We start from the raw sequence: 18,458 nt of genomic DNA, 5'->3' as shown, positions 1-18,458 counted from the left end.
TTTGGCAAAAATTTTAAAATTTTGCAATTTTCTAACTTTGAATTTTCATGCCCTTAAATCAGAGAGATGTGTCACATAAAATAGTTAATAAATAACATTTCCCACATGTCTACTTTACATCAGCACAATTTTGGAACCAAAATTTTTTTTTGTTAGGGAGCTATAAGGGTTAAAATTGACCAGCGATTTCTCATTTTTCCAACAAAATTTACAAAAACATTTTTTTAGGGACCACATCATATTTGAAGTCACTTTGAGGGGTCTTTATGACAGAAAATACAAAAAAGTGATACCATTCTAAAAACTGCACCCCTCAAGGTGCTCAAAACCACATTCAAGAACTTTATTAACCCTTCAGGTGCTTCACAGGAATTTTTGGAATGTGGAAGAAAAAAATTAACATTTAACTTTTTTCACAAAAATGTTACTTTAGACCCAATTTTTTCTATTTTCACAGGGGTAACAGGAAAAAATGGACCCCAAATTTTTTTGTGCAATTTCTCTTGAGCGTGCTGATACCCCATATGTGAGGGAAAACCACTGTTTGGGCGCACTGCAGGGTTCGGAAGGGAAGGAGCGCCATTAGACTTTTTGAATATAAAATTTGTCTGAATAATTAGCAGACGCCATGTTGCGTTTGGAGAGCTCCTGAAGTGCCTAAACAGTGGAAACCCCCCACAAGTGACACCATTTTGGAAACTAGACCCCTTAGGGAACTTATCTAGATGTGTGGTGAGCACCTTGAACCCCAAGGTGCTTCACAGAAGTTTATAATATTGAGCTATAAAAATAAAATTTTCACATTTTTCCCACAAAAACGTTTTTCATCCCTTAATTTTGCATTATCATAAGGGTAATAGGAAAAATTGCACCATGAAATTTGTTGTGCAATTTCTCCTGAACACGCTGATACCCCATATGTGGAGGCAAACCTTTGTTTGGGTGCACGGCAGGGTTTGAAAGGGAAGGAGCGCCATTTGACTTTTTGAATGTAAAATTTGTTTGAATAATTAGCGGATGCCATGTTGCATTTGGGGAGCCCCTGATGTGCCTAAACAGTGGAAACCGCCCACAAGTAACACCATTTTGGAAACTAGACCCCTTAGGGAACTTATCTAGATGTGTGGTGAGCACCTTGAATCCCAAGGTGCTTCACAGAAGATTATAATATTGAGCTGTAAAAATAAAATTTTCTAATTTTTCCCACAAAACCGTTTTTCATCACTTAATTTTGCATTATCATAAGGGTAATAGGATAAATTGCACCATGAAATTTGTTGTGTAATTTCTCCTGAGTACGCCGATACCCCATATGTGGGGGAAAACCACTGCTTTGGTGTACGGCAGGGTTCGGAAGAGAAAGGAGCGCTATGTTGGCTGGGATAGGTGGCAGACACCATGTCACATTTGAAGAGTCGCTGACATGCCGAAACAGCAGAAACCCCCACAAGTGACCCCATTTTGTAAACTACACCTCTCAAGGAATTCATCTAGGGAAATAGTGAGTATTTTTTAATTTTTTAATTTATACCATTGGGCAGTGAAAAAAGCATAATTATATTTTTACCACAAAAAAATGTTTTACCCTCAGATTTTACATTTTCTCACAGGGCAATGGGTAAAAATGGTGCCGAAATGTGTCACACAATTTCTTCTAAAAGTGGCAATACCCCATATGTGGCTGTATCGTACCGCTCAGCCATACGGCGTGATCTGGGGGGGACGGAGTGCTATTTGACAATTGGAGAACAAATTATTGTAGAATAGGCATTTGGATTTGGGAGCACAAAATTTTCTGAATTTCTTTTGGGGGGCAAGGGCCATTTCACTTTTCCAGAGCCTTTCTGCTACCAGTATCTTGGAAGTCCCTTATATTTTTAACAGATGACAGACCTGAGTGGGGACTAGCTTTTTTTGAGTACTGAGTTGAAGCTTTTATTGGAAACATTTTATGTAACATTTATCCGGCGCTCTAGGCTGAGCACTTACATCGGGGTTTCCATCTAAATTTCCAAGTGATGTAATTCAGATGAAACCCCTGCGGGATCCATTCACTGTTATGAGGCAGCAGAGTTACTCTGGACTCCATCTGGCCTCTGTTTAGCGGTGTCCTTTTTTTCAGAAGTGCACAAAACTGGCCAACCGCACTTTTATGCACGCCTAAAACAAATGACACCGTGGGATCTCAGGCTAGACGGCGTCCACAGTGGTCTATATCTGCCTCATTACAGGGAATCTTCCATCATGGGTTCTGGCTGAATCACGTATTTCAGAGATTTACACGGAAACTCTGGTGTAAGTGCTCAGCGCAGAGCGCAGGATAAATGTGAGCAGAGCCTTACTGCGATCTTTCGGAGACATAATAAACAAATCAGTAGCAGGAGAAGAATTGGTTTGATTTATTTTCTACGCCGCTCCTCGTGCGGTATAAGTGATGAGATTACTTTATTCTTCGGGTCGGTGCGATTACAGAGATACCAGATTTATATCGGGTTTTTATGATTGACAGCTGTCACACACTAAAAGACGCTTTTTTTTGCAAAATCTAGTTTTTGCATCACCATATTTTGAGAGCTATAATTTTTCCATATTTCGGCCGACAGTCATGTGATGGCTTGTTTTTTGCGGGACGAGTTGACATTTTTATTGCCACCATTTTTGGGTACGTGACATTTTTTGATCGCTTTCTATTCCGTTTTTTGGGAGGTAAAATTAACAAAAACCAATCCAGGAATTGCTCTTTGAGGGTTTTTTTTATGCCGTTCTGCGTGTGGTAAAAGTGATCAGGCAGTGTTATTCTTCGGGTCAGTACGTTTACAGCGATACTACACTTACTGTATATTTTTTTATGTTTTGGCGCTTTTACACAATAAAACAAATTTATAGAAAAAAATATTTTTTTTGCATTGCTTTATTCTGAGCACTATAACTTTTTTATTTTTCGACTGATGGAGCTGTATGGCGGCTTGTTTTTTGCGGAATAAGATGACGTTTTCATCGGTACCATTTTTATTTCTATTTTGCTTTTTGATCGCATTTTTTTCCACTTTTTGTTTGGCGATATGATGAAAAAGCATATTTTTTTGCTCCGTTTTTTATTTATTTTATTACGGTATGCACAGAAGGAGTTAATTAGTGTGACAGTTTTATAGCTCGGGTTGTTTTGGACGTGGCGATACCAAATATGTGTTCTTTTTTTTGGTTTTGTAAAAATATACGGATTTATTGGTTTAATATTTTATTTATCTATTTTTATTTATTTTGTGATTTATTTTTTTAACAGTTTAAAAACTTTTTTTTTTACTTTTTTTTACATTTTTACTTAGTCCCTGTATGGTACATTAATTTTTATTTTTCTGATCACTGATCTCATGTAATGTAATAGACATATATTACATTACATTACATGAGATCTTCCCTGTTTCAGTCAGAGTCTCCTGTCTGGCTCAGCTTGCAGGCTGAGCCAGACAGGACACCATATATGGCAGAGCTGGAGGCGGTCATGTGACCTCCAGCTGCCATAGCAACCCCAGGTCCTGGAAGGAATCGGAGGTCTTCGGAGGTAAGTAAGATGACCCCCTCTCCTCCTGCTGTCTCCTATCACTATAGATCGCAGCATATAGAAGACAGCAAAGGGTTAACATCACTGGGACCTGATCCAATCAGGTCCCAATGATGTTCCCTGTCAGAGCTAACGCTCTGCACCGGAATCGCAGCGCTTGCAGGACCCTGGGGGTTCTGAGCGCTGCGAGACCACCCACCGTTTTTAAACGTCCGCGCTGCACAGAGCCCAGGCAGCGTGGACGTTTATGTACAGTGGGAACCAGTTAATAGTATTGAAGCTCACTTTCATTTAGCATACTATCTGATTTTGTCATTGCACCTATGATATTTTGCTTAAATGTTGAATCTTTGAGCAATGCATTCATAAATATAGAATTTTTTTATTTTTTAGATTAAGTAGCAGAATTTGTACCCAAGTCTAGACAGATAGCATAACACCAGCATTGAGGACATTCTCAAGATTGTAGTGTACAAAGGTATAGCGATCACAAAAAAGTAGTTTGTCATATACAGATAGAAATATTTAGATTTAAGAAATCCAGGGTTACTTGTTTTAAGAAAGTAAAATGTTGACCTGGTACAGACCCAGAAAGGAGATTATTTTACTCTTTGTTGTATAGTTTACTTTATTATGTTAAATTTTTGGTTACGTCTGTCAGAGGCCTCAGGCTCAAAAAGGGCTACCTTGGACAGACTTGGAGCAAGCCATGCCATCTGGCAGATTCCAGAGCAACCACAGTAAAGGGATCTGGACTTACAATGTGGTCCACTGGATTACTTCCATGGAATGGTTGCTGGCTGGAGGAGCAAACCAGAGGCAAGGGGTCGTCATCATCATCCTGGGTCAATACCAAAAAGTCACATCAGGGACAAAATCAGGAGGAAAACGGATGGTCATAATACAGGCCAAGATCAGACAACAGCATATAGAAAATCATACAGGACCAAGGAGACCAGGTCTAGCTTGAAAATGAACTAATAACTGATAGTTAGAGACTGTCTCCTGTCTAGAAGGGAGCCTTGTCCGAGCCTTGTCAGAGCAGACAGGGTTATGGTCAGGCGAGTTTGCTGGCCAATCAAGCACAGTGAAACTGTTGTTTTTAAACCAGGTATTGGTACTTTTGGCAGTGTGGGCAGGTGCCAAGTCCTACTGGAGAATGAAATTTCCATCTCCAAAAAGCTTGTCGGCAGAGGGAAGCATGAAGTGCTCTAAAATTTCCTGGTAGATGGCTGCACTGACTTTGGTCTTGATAAAACACAGTGGACCTACACCAGCAGATGACATGGCTCCCCAAATCATCACTGATTGTGGAAACTTCACACAAGCAGTTTGGATTGTGTGCCTCTTGACTCTTCCTCCAGACTCTGGAACCTTGATTTCCAAATGAAAATTGGAACTCTGGGACCTTGTGGAGTGTGTCAATGACTGCCTTCTGGACATCTGTCAAATCAGCAGTCTTCCCCATGATTGTGGAGCCTACTGAAACAGACTAAGGGACCTTTTCAAATGCTTTGGAAGCCTTTGCAGGTGTTCTTTTCTAATTTACTGAGATAATGATTTTTGTGTTTTCATTGACTGTAAGCCATAATCATCAACATTAACAGAAATAAACACTTGAAATAGATCACTCTGTTTGTAATGACTCTATATAATATATGAGTTTCACTTTTTGTATTGAAGAACTGAAATAAATTAACTTTTTGATGATGTTCTAATTTTGTGAGAAGCCCCTGTATGTAAGTTTATGCTTCTACAGGTTTCCAAACACAACAGTGATATAACTAGATGCGGTATCTCAGCCTACTGTAAAGCTGAAATTTCAGAACAAATAAAATATTAAAATCTAAAGTAATCTCATATTTGCTCAGAGAAAACTTTTCTGGTTTTAGATTTATGCGTTTTATTGTTTCGTGTGTTCACAGCACAAAAGTATAGTTAAAGAGGTGATAGTACCTTTAGTTCAGGCACAATTGGTGCATTAAGAGTTGTTGTGCTGACATCATTTCAGTTAATGCCTGGCATAGTTGGTTGCATATGGCTGCTTGGAATATAGCCCATAACACTATGTTTCTATGTGCTAATCAAAATATGCCAGACACTACACCCAACAAAATGTACATTTACTATATGCTAGGAATAATTTACTAGATCACGTTGTTTATACATGTTTTCTCCCATAATAAAATGCAGTTTCATCCTGTTCTGCAGTGCAATAGGGTTTTACAATTGCACAGTGCACTTTAAATGTACCTCGGTGACTCGGTACGAAACACTGCACAGCATCCTACTTAAAAACAAACATGACGTTGTTACATGCAAATCCCAGTTTCACTTTTTAAATGGCATGTGGGAAAAATTAGAAAATCCTTTCTCATATATAAATAGTAAGGAACCAGGAGCAGTGAATTCATACGTATATTTAATGGGGTTTTTGTTTGGGGACTAAATACCGATTGACTTGAGAAATTTACAATAACCTTTGTGTTTTTCTGAATGGCAGAATCCCTTATTTCTGCATTCCCCAGCTGTCCATAAATCCATTTCCTCTCCTATAATCAAGACTCCAAGATTTTTACAATCCCTTTGACCACTTCTGGCATCATTTTTTTTTTTTTTATAGTTTTCAAACATATACTGATCACACTTTACCACATCTGCTTCTTGGGCTGTTGGAAAAAAAGCAAATCATTACAAGCCAAAAGGGCATTATAGAAGAGGCAGCTGTTCTGTACCATTTCTGCTGTGGTGCTGCCTAACACGGCATTGCAGACACTGGATGGAGCGGAATATTACAAGGAAAATGAGGGCACGTTTTTTTTTTCTCAAGTGAAATGATAAACTAGAATATTATGTATTGTTAAACATATTTTTTTGTAAGGGAGGTTTATTTCAATGCCTTGGTTATTGTTGACTCTTCAGATTTTGCATTATACTAGCCTGATGAAGAGACCCTAATAGTCTAGAAAGCTTGCAATTTGTTACCATCTTTTTGGTTAGCCATTAAAAGGTATCAACCACTGAGGACTCTCAAATCTAAATATTTTTCAATGCCTTAAAATTTACAGTATTTATCTATTAAATGTAAAGAAAAAAACTAAAAACAAAACAAAATCATCTTGCAATGTTAAGACTGACTGCTGAAAGTTTATGGATACATGTTTCCACACTTCTTCCCCAATGATAGCGAACTTTGATGGCCACCACTTCCCAGCACTGAAGTGAGAATATATGGGCATTATGATTAGCTGCATATGACATTTTTTATTTATACATGTGTTGGAGGAAATATATTAGTTCCTGTGCTAGTCCTTTTTAGGGTAAAGTGGTCTTCTGTAAGGCCTTATCTTAGGGTGGGCCTTACTAGCTGGCATAGAACTTCAACAAATGTATTCTTCTACTAAAAACACTAATGTGCAAATATAAATTATTATTTTCTGGGAATGGAAAAAGACTGACTCTTTAATAAAATAAAGAAAGCCAAAATCTGGCTGCAGGACATTTGAATTAGGTAACTGAGTAAAGGCCATCATACACATTAGGTAAGAGCCTACTGAACCCACCGATTTCTGAAGAAGATGACCATCTAGTATGTATGAAGGCTTTGTGACAGCCCTGATTGTTGAATTCATACACTCAATCATGTGGTTCTCCCTCTAGGTAAGCCATTGATCACAAGTGTTTTGCAGTGGCTTTCACCACACCCCCTATTGAAAACACGTTAAAGGGGTGGCCCAAAGGAGAAAGTCAATTTTATCTAAATCCCTACCTATTCAATGCCATAATCTTAGCTATTTTCTAATATACTTCCTGAAAGTGGCGCAATCAAAAGGTTTCACCCCTTAACTAGAAAGTAATTTTGTAAAGGGTCAGTTGAAAAGTGCTTTGGCATTACATAGTAATCGCAAAATATTGTAGTGAGTGATTCAATCTTAAATTCTTTAAATGCTAAAATTACAAAGAACTTGTAAAAACAATCAAACAATTTTACAATTTAATTATTGTTAAAAAACCTCACCAATATCAAGAATGGAGTTTTTTTTTTTTTTTATTGTGTGCTTCTCATTGTCTAAGGTATTTTAATTAAGTAGCACAGTGCTTGCAAGCTCTTTAATATAGAGCTTGTAAATGCTTGTCTGAACCTGGCCAAATTGCTGGATCTTGGTCAGCTATAGTACCCCTGCTCTCCTCTGTTGCTGCAGAGGCAAAACTGCAGTCCAGATCAGCAGTACAATCATGACGCTGGTCCAAACTGTCAATGAAACATATGTGCACCACCACTGGCAAGCAGAAAGCCAGAAGGTGGGGGGCAGTGCTTTCCTTTAAAAAAAATGATGCAAAATGACTTTAAGCAACTTTCAATATTTATATATAGAACTAATGCACAGATCCATATGTCAACCACTACTATTCCTTAATGCAATTTTTATCGATACTTCACAAACTATAGAATATTTCACATCAAGATTTCTGTTATATACTGTACATTAGAGCATATACATACATTCAAATGTATTTTATTTGGGAGATGTTTGTGCATCGCTAATATAAATTTGTGATGTAGCTGTATATCAATGTTCAGTCTTCCTAGCACTAATATTCTTGGGGTTTTGCCCAGCCACTTTGTAAGTGAACCTCAACTGTTGTGCCCTTCACTTCACTGTTTCTTTCTTCAGAACCAACTTTATTTCATTAAGCTAATCTCTAATTCAGAATGAGCAGCTGTCCTGTTGAACGTAAGGTATGCATCTATTTTAGAATTGCATAAGTCAGCACTGCATGGTTTTTGAACAACTGTCTGGTTTTCCTAATACTGATTTGCATTAACCTTTTGTAAGCATGAATGTGTGTTCAGATATATACTCAGATATATTACACTGTTTACAGTCATTTCTTCCAGTAGGAACAGATTTGTTTCTGTCCTTAGAATTTTTCAAAGCCCAAATTAATCAAAGTTTTGTATGTTATATGTATAAAATAAATTCTGCAAATTAGACAAACCTTTAGTACCTAAAGATTTTCATTAAAGAAATGGAGATTATAAAATGAAAACAAGTATTTGTCATTTGTACATAACCTATACTAAGTTTCACAATGTATACTTGACCATATATCTTTTATTACAACACAGGGGAACTCATTGAGGTCAACATATTTTAAATTTGAGAGTAGAGCTGGTTACAATACTTTGCAAGGCTCCAGAGATTGTATCAGATGCTCCTCAGGTGGTTCCATTCGCATCGTACTGTTGAGTCAGTTGAACAACAACATTATTCATCAGATCTGTGTATGGATATGTAAATTGGTGACTCATTACATAAATATTATGTATATATATATATATATATATATATATACACACATATATATATATATATATATATATATATAAATATATAAAGCAGCACTATCAAGCAATAGAGGCTTGAGAAAGGCTTACATTTGGAGCCGAAACGTCTCCCGAAGCCCACGTGAGCTATCAAATCACAATTCAACTTCAGCTGAAAAAGAATGCTGTCTTCATTTCTTGGTAAAGAAATATATATACACATACACCCACAAACGCACACACGTATATGTCTCTCACTGTGATTGAATAAAAAACCTGTATTCATCTCTAAAAACTTGTGTTCCAAAACTTCTGTACATACAGTATAGTAAGTTTGTGTTCCTATGTATATATTTGTGTATATATACATATACACTGATGTCTATAAAGCGCTGTAGAATTAATGGTGCTATATCAGTGGGTAAAATCAATAAATAAATACACACTATATAGTATGGATATAATTTTAGGACACAACTTTTAACATGAGAATTCAGTCTTTTCATCAGTCACATTGATTATACACCAGTGGCATAGTCGTGCAGTCCACCTTCTCTATCATTTGTGAAGGAATTGCTTGTTCTTAGGGCCTCACTGAATTCCACAATGGTCTTGTATTAAGTTACCATGGTGGCATCCTATCAGTTTGCAGAATTTAGTCCCTCCTAAGTATTCCAGGATCAACTGTTATATTATTAAAAAGTGGAAGTGTTTGGGAACCACAGCAAATTATCCACAAAGCGGCAGACCATGTAAAGCTACAGTGTGGGATCACCAATTTCTGAGGCCCATAGTGCATAAAACTTGCCAACGCTCTGCTGCCTCAATAACTGCAGAGTTCCAACCCACCTCTGACATTTACATCAGCACAAAATTTTGCACTGGGAGCTTTATGGCATTGCCAAGCAGCTGCATGCACGACTAACACCACCAAACACAAAGCTAAGGATGGAGTGGTCTAAAGTAAAGTACTCTGCTACTAGACTCTGGAGTAATGGAAATGTTGTCTATAAAGTAACAACTCATGTTTCACCATCTGGCAATCCAATCTAAGAAATTAGGTTCAATAAATGTTAGAAGAACCTTACCTGCCTGACTGCATTGTGCAAACTTTGGGTGGTATAGGGGTAATGCTACGGGGTTGTTTTTCTAGAATTGGCTTAGAATTCATAGTAATAGTGAAGGAAAATTATAATGTTTCAGCATACTGTGATCTCAACCCTATTGAATACTTTTGTATGGTCATCTCGTTCAAAATCAGTGTCTGACCTCAGTCATGCTCTTCCGAATGTGATGAACATTCCCTCAGACACACTCCAAAATCATGTAGGAAGCCATCCCAGAAGAGTACATGATGTTTTAGCTGCAAAAGGGCGGGATCGACTCCATATTAACCTCTATGGATTTAGAATGGGATGCCATTAAAGTTTCTGTAGTCAGGGTCGGCGTCAGCACCCGGCGCACCCGGGCAAGTGCCGGGGCCCTGAGCAGGCAGAGGGGCCCACTGCCATTGGGCACCCGCCACACTATGGGACCCGTGAGCGGTGCGGTGCCGGTGTCAGCGCCCGCAACCCCCCCCGCTTGCTCAGGGCCCCGGCAGCCGGCACAATACTTACCCCTCCCCGTGCCTCCACAGCGTCTTCCGCGTGCTCTGACTGTGACGTCTCAGGTCAGAGGGCGCGGTGATGTCTTTACACAGCGCGCGCTCTCTCCTGACCTGTCACAGTGCAGAGCGGGAAGACGCGGGCGACGCTGGAGTCTGGAACAGCGCCAGCAGCAGGTAAGAAGTGAGGTGAGTATTGGATTTTTTTATTTTTTTCATGTATGGGGGCATGGGGCATTATATGGTGGGGGGGTGTGACATCCTGCATGGGGCATTATAAGGGAGGAGGGGTGTGTGACATCCTGCATGGGGCATTATAAGGTGAGGGGGGGTGCGACATCCTTCATAGGGCATTATAAGAAGGGGAGGGGGGAAGTGACATCTTGCATGGGGCATTATGAGGGGGGGTGACATCCTGCATGGGGCATTATAGGGGGGGTGACATCCTGCATGGGGCATTATAAGGAGGGTGGGTGGGTGACATACTGCATGGGGCATTATAAGGGGGGGAAGTGACATCCTGCAAGGGCATTAAAAGGGGGAGGGTGACATCCTGCATGGGGCATTATAAGGGGGGTGACATCCTGCATGGGGCATTATAAGGGGGTGACATGCTGCATGGGGCATTATAAGGGGGGAACAGCCTGCATGGAGCGTTATATGGGGGCCAGTATTCTGTATGGAGCGTTATATGGGGGCCAGTATTCTGTATGGAGCATTATATGGGGACCAGTATCCTGTATGGAACGTTATATGGGGACCAGTATCCTGTATGGAGCGTTATATGGAGACCAGTATCCTGTATGGAGCATTATATGGGGACCAGTATCCTGTATGGAGCGTTATATGGGGACCAGTATCCTGTATGGAGCATTATATGGAGACCAGTATCCTGTATGTAGCTTTATATGGGGACTAGTATCGTGTATGGAGCATTTTATGGGGGCCAGTATTCTGTATGGAGCGTTATATGGGGACCAGTATCCTGTATGGAGCATTATATGGGGACCAGTATCTTGTATGGAGTGTTATATGGAGACCAGTATCCTGTATGGAGCGTTATATGGAGACCAGTATCCTGTATGGAGCTTTATATGGTGACTAATATCCTGTATGGAGTATTTTATGGGGGCCAGTATTCTGTATGGAGCGTTATATGGGGACCAGTATCCTGTATGGAGCGTTATATGGGGACCAGTATCCTGTATGGAGCGTTATATGGAGACCAGTATCCTGTATGGAGCTTTATATGGGGACTAGTATCCTGTATGGAGCATTTTATGGGGGGCCAGTATTCTGTATGGAGCGTTACATGGGGACCAGAATCCTGTATGGAGCGTTATATGGGGACCAGTATCCTGTATGGAGCGTTATATGGGGACCAGTATCCTGTATGGAGCATTTTATGGGGGTCAGTATTCTGTATGGAGCTTTATATGGGGACTAGTATCCTGTATGGAGCGTTATATGGGGGTCAGTATCCTGTATGGGGCATTATATGGGGGCTAGTATCCTGTATGGAGCATTATATGGGGACCAGTATCCTGTATGGAGCATTTTATGGAGGTCAGTATCCTGTAGGGAGCATTATATGGGGTCCATTATACTGTATGGAGGACTATACTGTCCGGTCTGCACTGTGCGCTGTGAGGATTCGCCGGTTTCTGAGCTATTGTAGAATTTACAATAGATATCACTCATGTAATGTAGTAAGTGAAATCTTTAGATTGTAATATATATATATATATATATATATATATATATATATATATATATATATTTCTCTGTGGTATCTGTGCATCATGAATCGTGGTATGTGCTAAAGGGGCCCACTGAGACTCTTTCGCCCAGGGCCCACAAAAACCTGGAGCCGGCCCTGGGTGTAATTTGTAGATTTCCCAATGGTTTTGTCTATATAGTGTGTGTACAGAGATATAATTGTAGAGTCAAACTATACTTTTATAGAGGTGACATTGCAGACCATTAAATGTATAGTCCAAGTCTACATTTATTCCTCCATAATTCATACTTTTTACTGGTCCAGACAAGAACACTATTTGCGTGTAGCTATATGGTGCCTCATTTTAGCTCTTCTCTCCAGCAGCTGTATGTTAAGCTACCATTGCAAAAAGAATAAAGAAGAAAAAAAGAAATCCTAATAGTATAGTCTACAGGCTACCAAACCTCACAATTCTAAAGTAACACCTTGCCTGACATTGTTATGGGGTCACAGTGGCTGTCACTTATATGAGGAAACTAAAGCTTAACATTTGTTTCACTTCTTAAGGGGGTATCCTCAAGTTTGTAAGTTATCCAAGCATGGTGCGCTGAATGATCCTGCGGTCAATCATATGCACTGCCGCTTCATTCATTCTTAAAGGGACCACTGGAGAAGTCTGAGAGCTGTGCTTGACTAGTGCTTGGAGCGGCAGTGCATATGATTGAACACAGGATCATTCAGAGCACCATGCTTGGATAGCAAATGATTTGCCAAAGCACAATTCACATGGGGCTCTTTAGAGACCAAATTTTTGGAATCGGATGAAGTTCCAGCATTCTGAAAATTACCCCACTTTTCAGGGATAAACTACGAACTTTAGAATACTCATTTAAGAAATGCACCATATTTTGAGCCTCAGTTTCCACATAAAAGTGATAACCACTGTGACCCCATAACAATGTCAGCCAGTGTGTTACCTTAGCAGACTCAGCCACATTGTTGATCTAAAAATTACATCCATAGGTGTCTCCAGAATAGCGTTTGCCACAATAGCCTCATAACAGGTCCAACCTAAGTGCCTTCAACTGCACCATCAACAGTGCCTACAAAAAGTGTCTTGCCAAAGTATTCAAATCAGTACCCCATAACAGCCTTCATTGTAATAAGATCACTTAGTTCCATTCTCTTGCTGCATTTAGCATCATGCAAAATGACTTTGAAGCGCTATAATGCGGGATACCAGTGTACTGTGGAGGGGTGAAAGGGAGTTCAGAGAAGAAATACCTCCTTGAAATCTGTCTTTTTTTCTATCCACACATTATAGTAGATCAGGGCCATTTATGTATTTATGATGATATATTCTCTTTAAAGAGGACCTTTCGCCAGTTTGAGCATTTTAATCTGGACGCATCATGGAATTGTGGCTGCAGAGGTGAGTAAAACATAGTTTTTATGTTGTAATTTCTCCTCTACATTGCAGAAATATTGGCTTGTAAAGTTATGTTAAGTTAAAGGGGCATTACCAGGGATTTTTCACAGAGGAGTGTACTTTTTCTCATGCATGAGGATGACCAATCATAAGCAGGCAGCAACAATTCTAAATATCATAACAATGGCTAACTGACTAGGTGGGATATCCAAGTCACTAACATGTTTGACTTAGGGCTAAACTAGATAGCAGAATTTAGGCGATTGTGTGCTCTTTTCCCTTAGGATACGTTCCCATGATGATCTTTTGGTCAGTTTTTGACACTGCCGTTAACTGTACCATTTCTGCACCCATTAAGTAAAATAGGTTACTTGCATTTTTTCAAAAATAGGCAGCATAAAAAAACTCACCAAAAACTCATAGCCTTAGACTCCACTAAAGGGTGTGGACTTTCCCACAAGAAAGTAGTTTCAGTTAGCAATGTCTGACAAAAACAAGCTGAAGAAGTAAACTACAGTGCTCACATGGAGCAATGGTTGAGGTAGATGGAGTTCAGTCATTAGCAGAGATCAGAAAGAAAGTCAGAAAGAAGTCTGCTACAAACTTTCCTACATCCATGATCTTTTCATTACTAACAAACTTTCCTTCCTCGCCATCACCGAAACCAGGCTCACCCCCTCTGACACGGCTTCTCCAGCCGCACTTTCGTATGGCGGATTCCATCTTTCTCACACCCCCTGCCCCAGCAGCAAACATGGTGGAGGTGGATTTCTCCTGTCATATACCTGCGCCTTCACCCAAATCCCACTAACGCCCTCTGGTACTCTCCTTTCTTTTGAGGTGCACTGTGTGCGCATCTACTCCCCCTCCAATCTCCAACTGGCTGTCATCTACCGCCCCCCAGGGCCAGACATCACTTTCTTCGACCACTTCTCCACCTGGCTGCTTCACTTCCTTTCCACTGACATCCCCACTATCATTATGGGTGACTTCAACATCCCCATTGACACTTCCCACTCATCTGTCTTTAAACCCATATTCCTCACTTCCTCCTTCGGCCTTGTTCAATGGTCTGCTGCAGCCAATCACAAAGATAGACATCCGGTTCCAGGAGCGCGCCAAAGAGGTCACCCGTGAGAGGAGGTTTCCACGTCTAGCCCCTACTTTCCAGAAACCCGTCACTCCCTCCGTTACTCCCCAGGCACACTCACCTAAGCCTATGCAGGTCGACCAGACCAAGATGGTCAAAACCCGTCAAGACTCACGCCGTGCCGAGGGGAGCTGCTTCTACTGTGGCAGTAAGGAGCACCGGATCCGTTCCTGCCCTGAGAGATCGGGAAACGCCTGTGTCTAGGGTCGCTCAGAGAGGTCGCCCTAGACAAAAGTAAACCCTCTCCATCCCTGATGCTGTCGGTCTCTATCACCTGCGGAGAGAACCGCTATTTCGAACTGGCTCAACTTGACTCAGGAGCTGCTGGTAATCTCATCTCTCAATCCCTGGTAGAGAGGTACCGCATTCCTACTAAACCTCTGGCCGTACCTTTATCTGTCGCCGCCGTGGATGGGGGCCTCTTACCACATCTTATCCAACTCATCACAGAATCCATAACTCTGCAGGTGGGAATGCTGCATTCTGAGAGCATCTCCTTTCATGTTCTACCTGGACTCTCTCACGCACTCTTGCTGGGTCTACCTTGGCTCCAGAAACATGCACCCGTGCTTGACTGGCAGACCGGAGAGGTCCTTCGCTGGGGACAGGACTGCCATAAGACTTGTCTAGTTCCCGTTCATCCTGCTCGTCCTTCTCCTACCCCAGTCAATCTACCCGGTCTACCGGCTCCCTATTGGTCTTATGCGGATGTCTTCAATAAAAAAGAAGCAGAGACATTACCCCCTCATAGACCATATGACTGTCCAATCGACCTGATACCCGGCTCTACTCCTCCCCGTGGGCGTATCTACCCTTTGTCCGCAGCAGAGACCCGGTCCATGTCTGAATATATTGAGGAGAATCTGGCCCGGGGATTTATCCGGAAATCTACCTCCCCAGCGGGAGCAGGCTTCTTCTTCGTCTAAAAAAAGGACGGCTCATTCCGTCCATGTATAGATTATAGAGGCCTTAACCAGATTGCAGTGAAGAATAAATACCCCCTCCCGCTCATTCCTGAATTATTTGACCGCCTGAGGGGGGCTAGAATCTTCACCAAACTGGACCTCCGTGGGGCGTATAACCTGGTCCGTATCCGTCAGGGGGATGAATGGAAGACGGCATTCAACACCCGGGACGGCCACTATGAATATCTGGTAATGCCCTTTGGTCTCTGTAACGCTCCCGCCGTCTTTCAAGAGTTGGTCAATGACATCTTCCGGGACCTTCTCTACTCCTGCGTAGTGGTGTACCTGGACGACATCTTGGTCTTCTCTCCGGATCTCCAGACTCACCGGAGGGATGTTCGTCAGGTCCTGCTCAGGCTCAGGCAGAACCACCTCTACGCTAAATATGAGAAGTGCCTCTTTGAGCAGACCTCACTTCCGTTTTTGGGCTACATAATTTCTCAGACTGGCCTACGAATGGATCCTGAGAAGCTGTCTGCCAACGAGAAGTGGCCTCGACCAGAGGGGTTGAAGGCTATTCAGCGATTCCTGGGCTTCGCCAACTATTACCGCCTCTTTATACCGCACTTCTCTTCCCGGACTGCCCCAATTTCCGCGCTCACCCTTAAGGGCACTAATCCCAGAGAATGGCCGCCCGCAGCAGAGGAAGCCTTTCTTTCCTTAAAACAGGCTTTCTCTTCTGCCCCGGTGCTGCATCGCCCGGACGGCAGCAAGCAGTTCTTCCTGGAAGTTGACGCCTCCTCCTCTGGAGCCGGATCGGTACTTACCCAAAAATCATCTTCCGGGAGAATGGTAACTTGCGGCTTCTTCTCCAAACTCTTCTCCTCTTCTGAGCGCAACTATTCTATTGGAGACCGAGAGTTATTGGCCATTAAGCTGGCTTTGGAGGAGTGGCGTTACCTGCTCGAGGGGGCTCTTCACCCGGTAATAATTTACACTGACCACAAGAACTTGGCTTACCTCCAGAGTGCCCAGAGACTTAACCCGCGCCAAGCCCAGTGGTCCTTGCTTTTTGCTCGCTTTGATTTTGCTCTTCATTTTCGCCCGGCTGACAAAAACATCAAAGCGGACGCCTTGTCTCAATCCTTTCTGGTGTCTGATCTCGAGGAGGAACCTAAACATATAATCGATCCCGCCAGAGTAATGCAGGTGGCTCCCGTGAGTCTAAATCGTCTCTCTCCCGGTAAGACGTTCGTCACTGTACCTGATCGGGAGAAGATCCTACACTGGGGTCACTCGTCTAAACTTGCTGGCCACGCCGGTCAGAAAAAGACCCTCCAGCTTATTACCCGGCACTACTGGTGGCCTACCCTGCACAAGGACGTAATAGACTTTGTTTCTGCCTGTGTGTCCTGCGCCCGCAACAAGGTTCCGAGACACCTGCCAGCCGGTCGCCTCCTTCCGCTTCCTGTACCTGCTGCCCCCTGGCAGCATATAGCTATGGACTTCATAACAGACCTCCCTGTCTCTGCTGGTTGTACAGTCATTTGGGTGGTCGCTGACCGCTTTTCCAAAATGGCCCATTTCATTCCCCTGCCAGGCCTCCCGTCTGCATCCGAGCTGGCTAAAGACTTTATCCGCCACATCTTCCGTCTTCATGGCCTGCCTCTCCACATCGTGTCGGATCATGGGGTTCAGTTCACCTCACGCTTCTGGAGAGCCACATGTAAACTGCTAGACGTCACCTTGGACTTCTCCTCCGCTTACCATCCACAGTCCAATGGTCAAGTAGGCGGATCAATCAGATCCTGACCAGTTACCTCCGGCACTTCGTTAATGCCCACCATTCAGACTGGGTGGATCTCCTGCCATGGGCCGAATTCTCTTACAACAATCACGAGAGCGAATCTTCCTCCAAATCCCCGTTTTTTGTAGTCTTCGGTCAGCATCCTCGGATCCCATTTCCCGTCTCCACCTCGGTGGATAATCCGGCTGCGGAATCTCTCGTTAGCGAATTTTCCTCCATTTGGGAGAGTACCCGATCCGCACTCCTTCAGTCGTCCGAGCGGATGAAAAAACACACTGACAAAAAACGCCTGGATCCTCCACAATTCCGTCCTGGAGATAAAGTCTGGCTCTCGTCCAAGTATGTCCGGCTCAAGATTCCCTCCTACAAGTTAGGGCCTCGGTTCATCGGCCCACTGGAGGTTATCAAACAGATCAACCCGGTGGCCTATAAATTGAAACTCCCGGCCAACTTGCGGATCCCTAACTCCTTCCATTTATCTCTCCTCAAACCCGTGGTCCTTAACTCTTTTTCCAAGTCTACAGGTGAGCCTCCTGCTCCGGTTTCTGCTGAAGACGAGTTTGAGGTAGAGAACATTCTGGCCACCAAAAGGGTAAGAGGAAAGACCTTTTTTCTGGTAGATTGGAAGGGGTTTGGTCCTGAGGAGAGAACGTGGGAGCCCCGGGAGAACATCCATGCCCCTCTCATCCTTGCTAAATTTCTGTCTGGCCTAAAAAAGGGGGTCCTAAAGGGGGGGGTACTGTAGCGTCGGCGTCCCTGCCTCCTGCTAGGCAGGGATGCTGTTCCCCTCACCTCTCCGCTCCGTGCCCGGCGTCTTCCTCCCACTCTGCTAGCAGCGCGCGCTCCTTCCCGGCCACGGTGCTTAGGGCGCGCGCGCTCCCCCTCTCTTAAAGGGGCCGCGCGCGCCGTCCTAAGGAGTCCCCGGCAATGGCCGGAGGACTTCACCATATATA

The 18,458-nt window shown here is 42.7% G+C and overlaps 1 protein-coding gene across 10 annotated transcripts in view; it reads right to left on the bottom strand.

Annotated features, from left to right (window-relative positions):
- Positions 1 to 18,458, bottom strand: part of EYA4 (EYA transcriptional coactivator and phosphatase 4) — a 563,063-nt gene that overhangs the window by 110,616 nt on the left and 433,989 nt on the right. The window lies entirely within an intron of this gene.

The sequence above is a fragment of the Phyllobates terribilis genome, unplaced genomic scaffold, assembly GCF_046119375.1.
Source record: "Phyllobates terribilis strain yellow unplaced genomic scaffold, ASM4611937v1 Scaffold_3__8_contigs__length_932513732, whole genome shotgun sequence".
Taxonomy (NCBI): domain Eukaryota; kingdom Metazoa; phylum Chordata; class Amphibia; order Anura; family Dendrobatidae; genus Phyllobates; species Phyllobates terribilis.
Note: the sequence above shows the minus strand (reverse complement) of the source record. Positions and strands in the feature narration are given on the sequence as shown.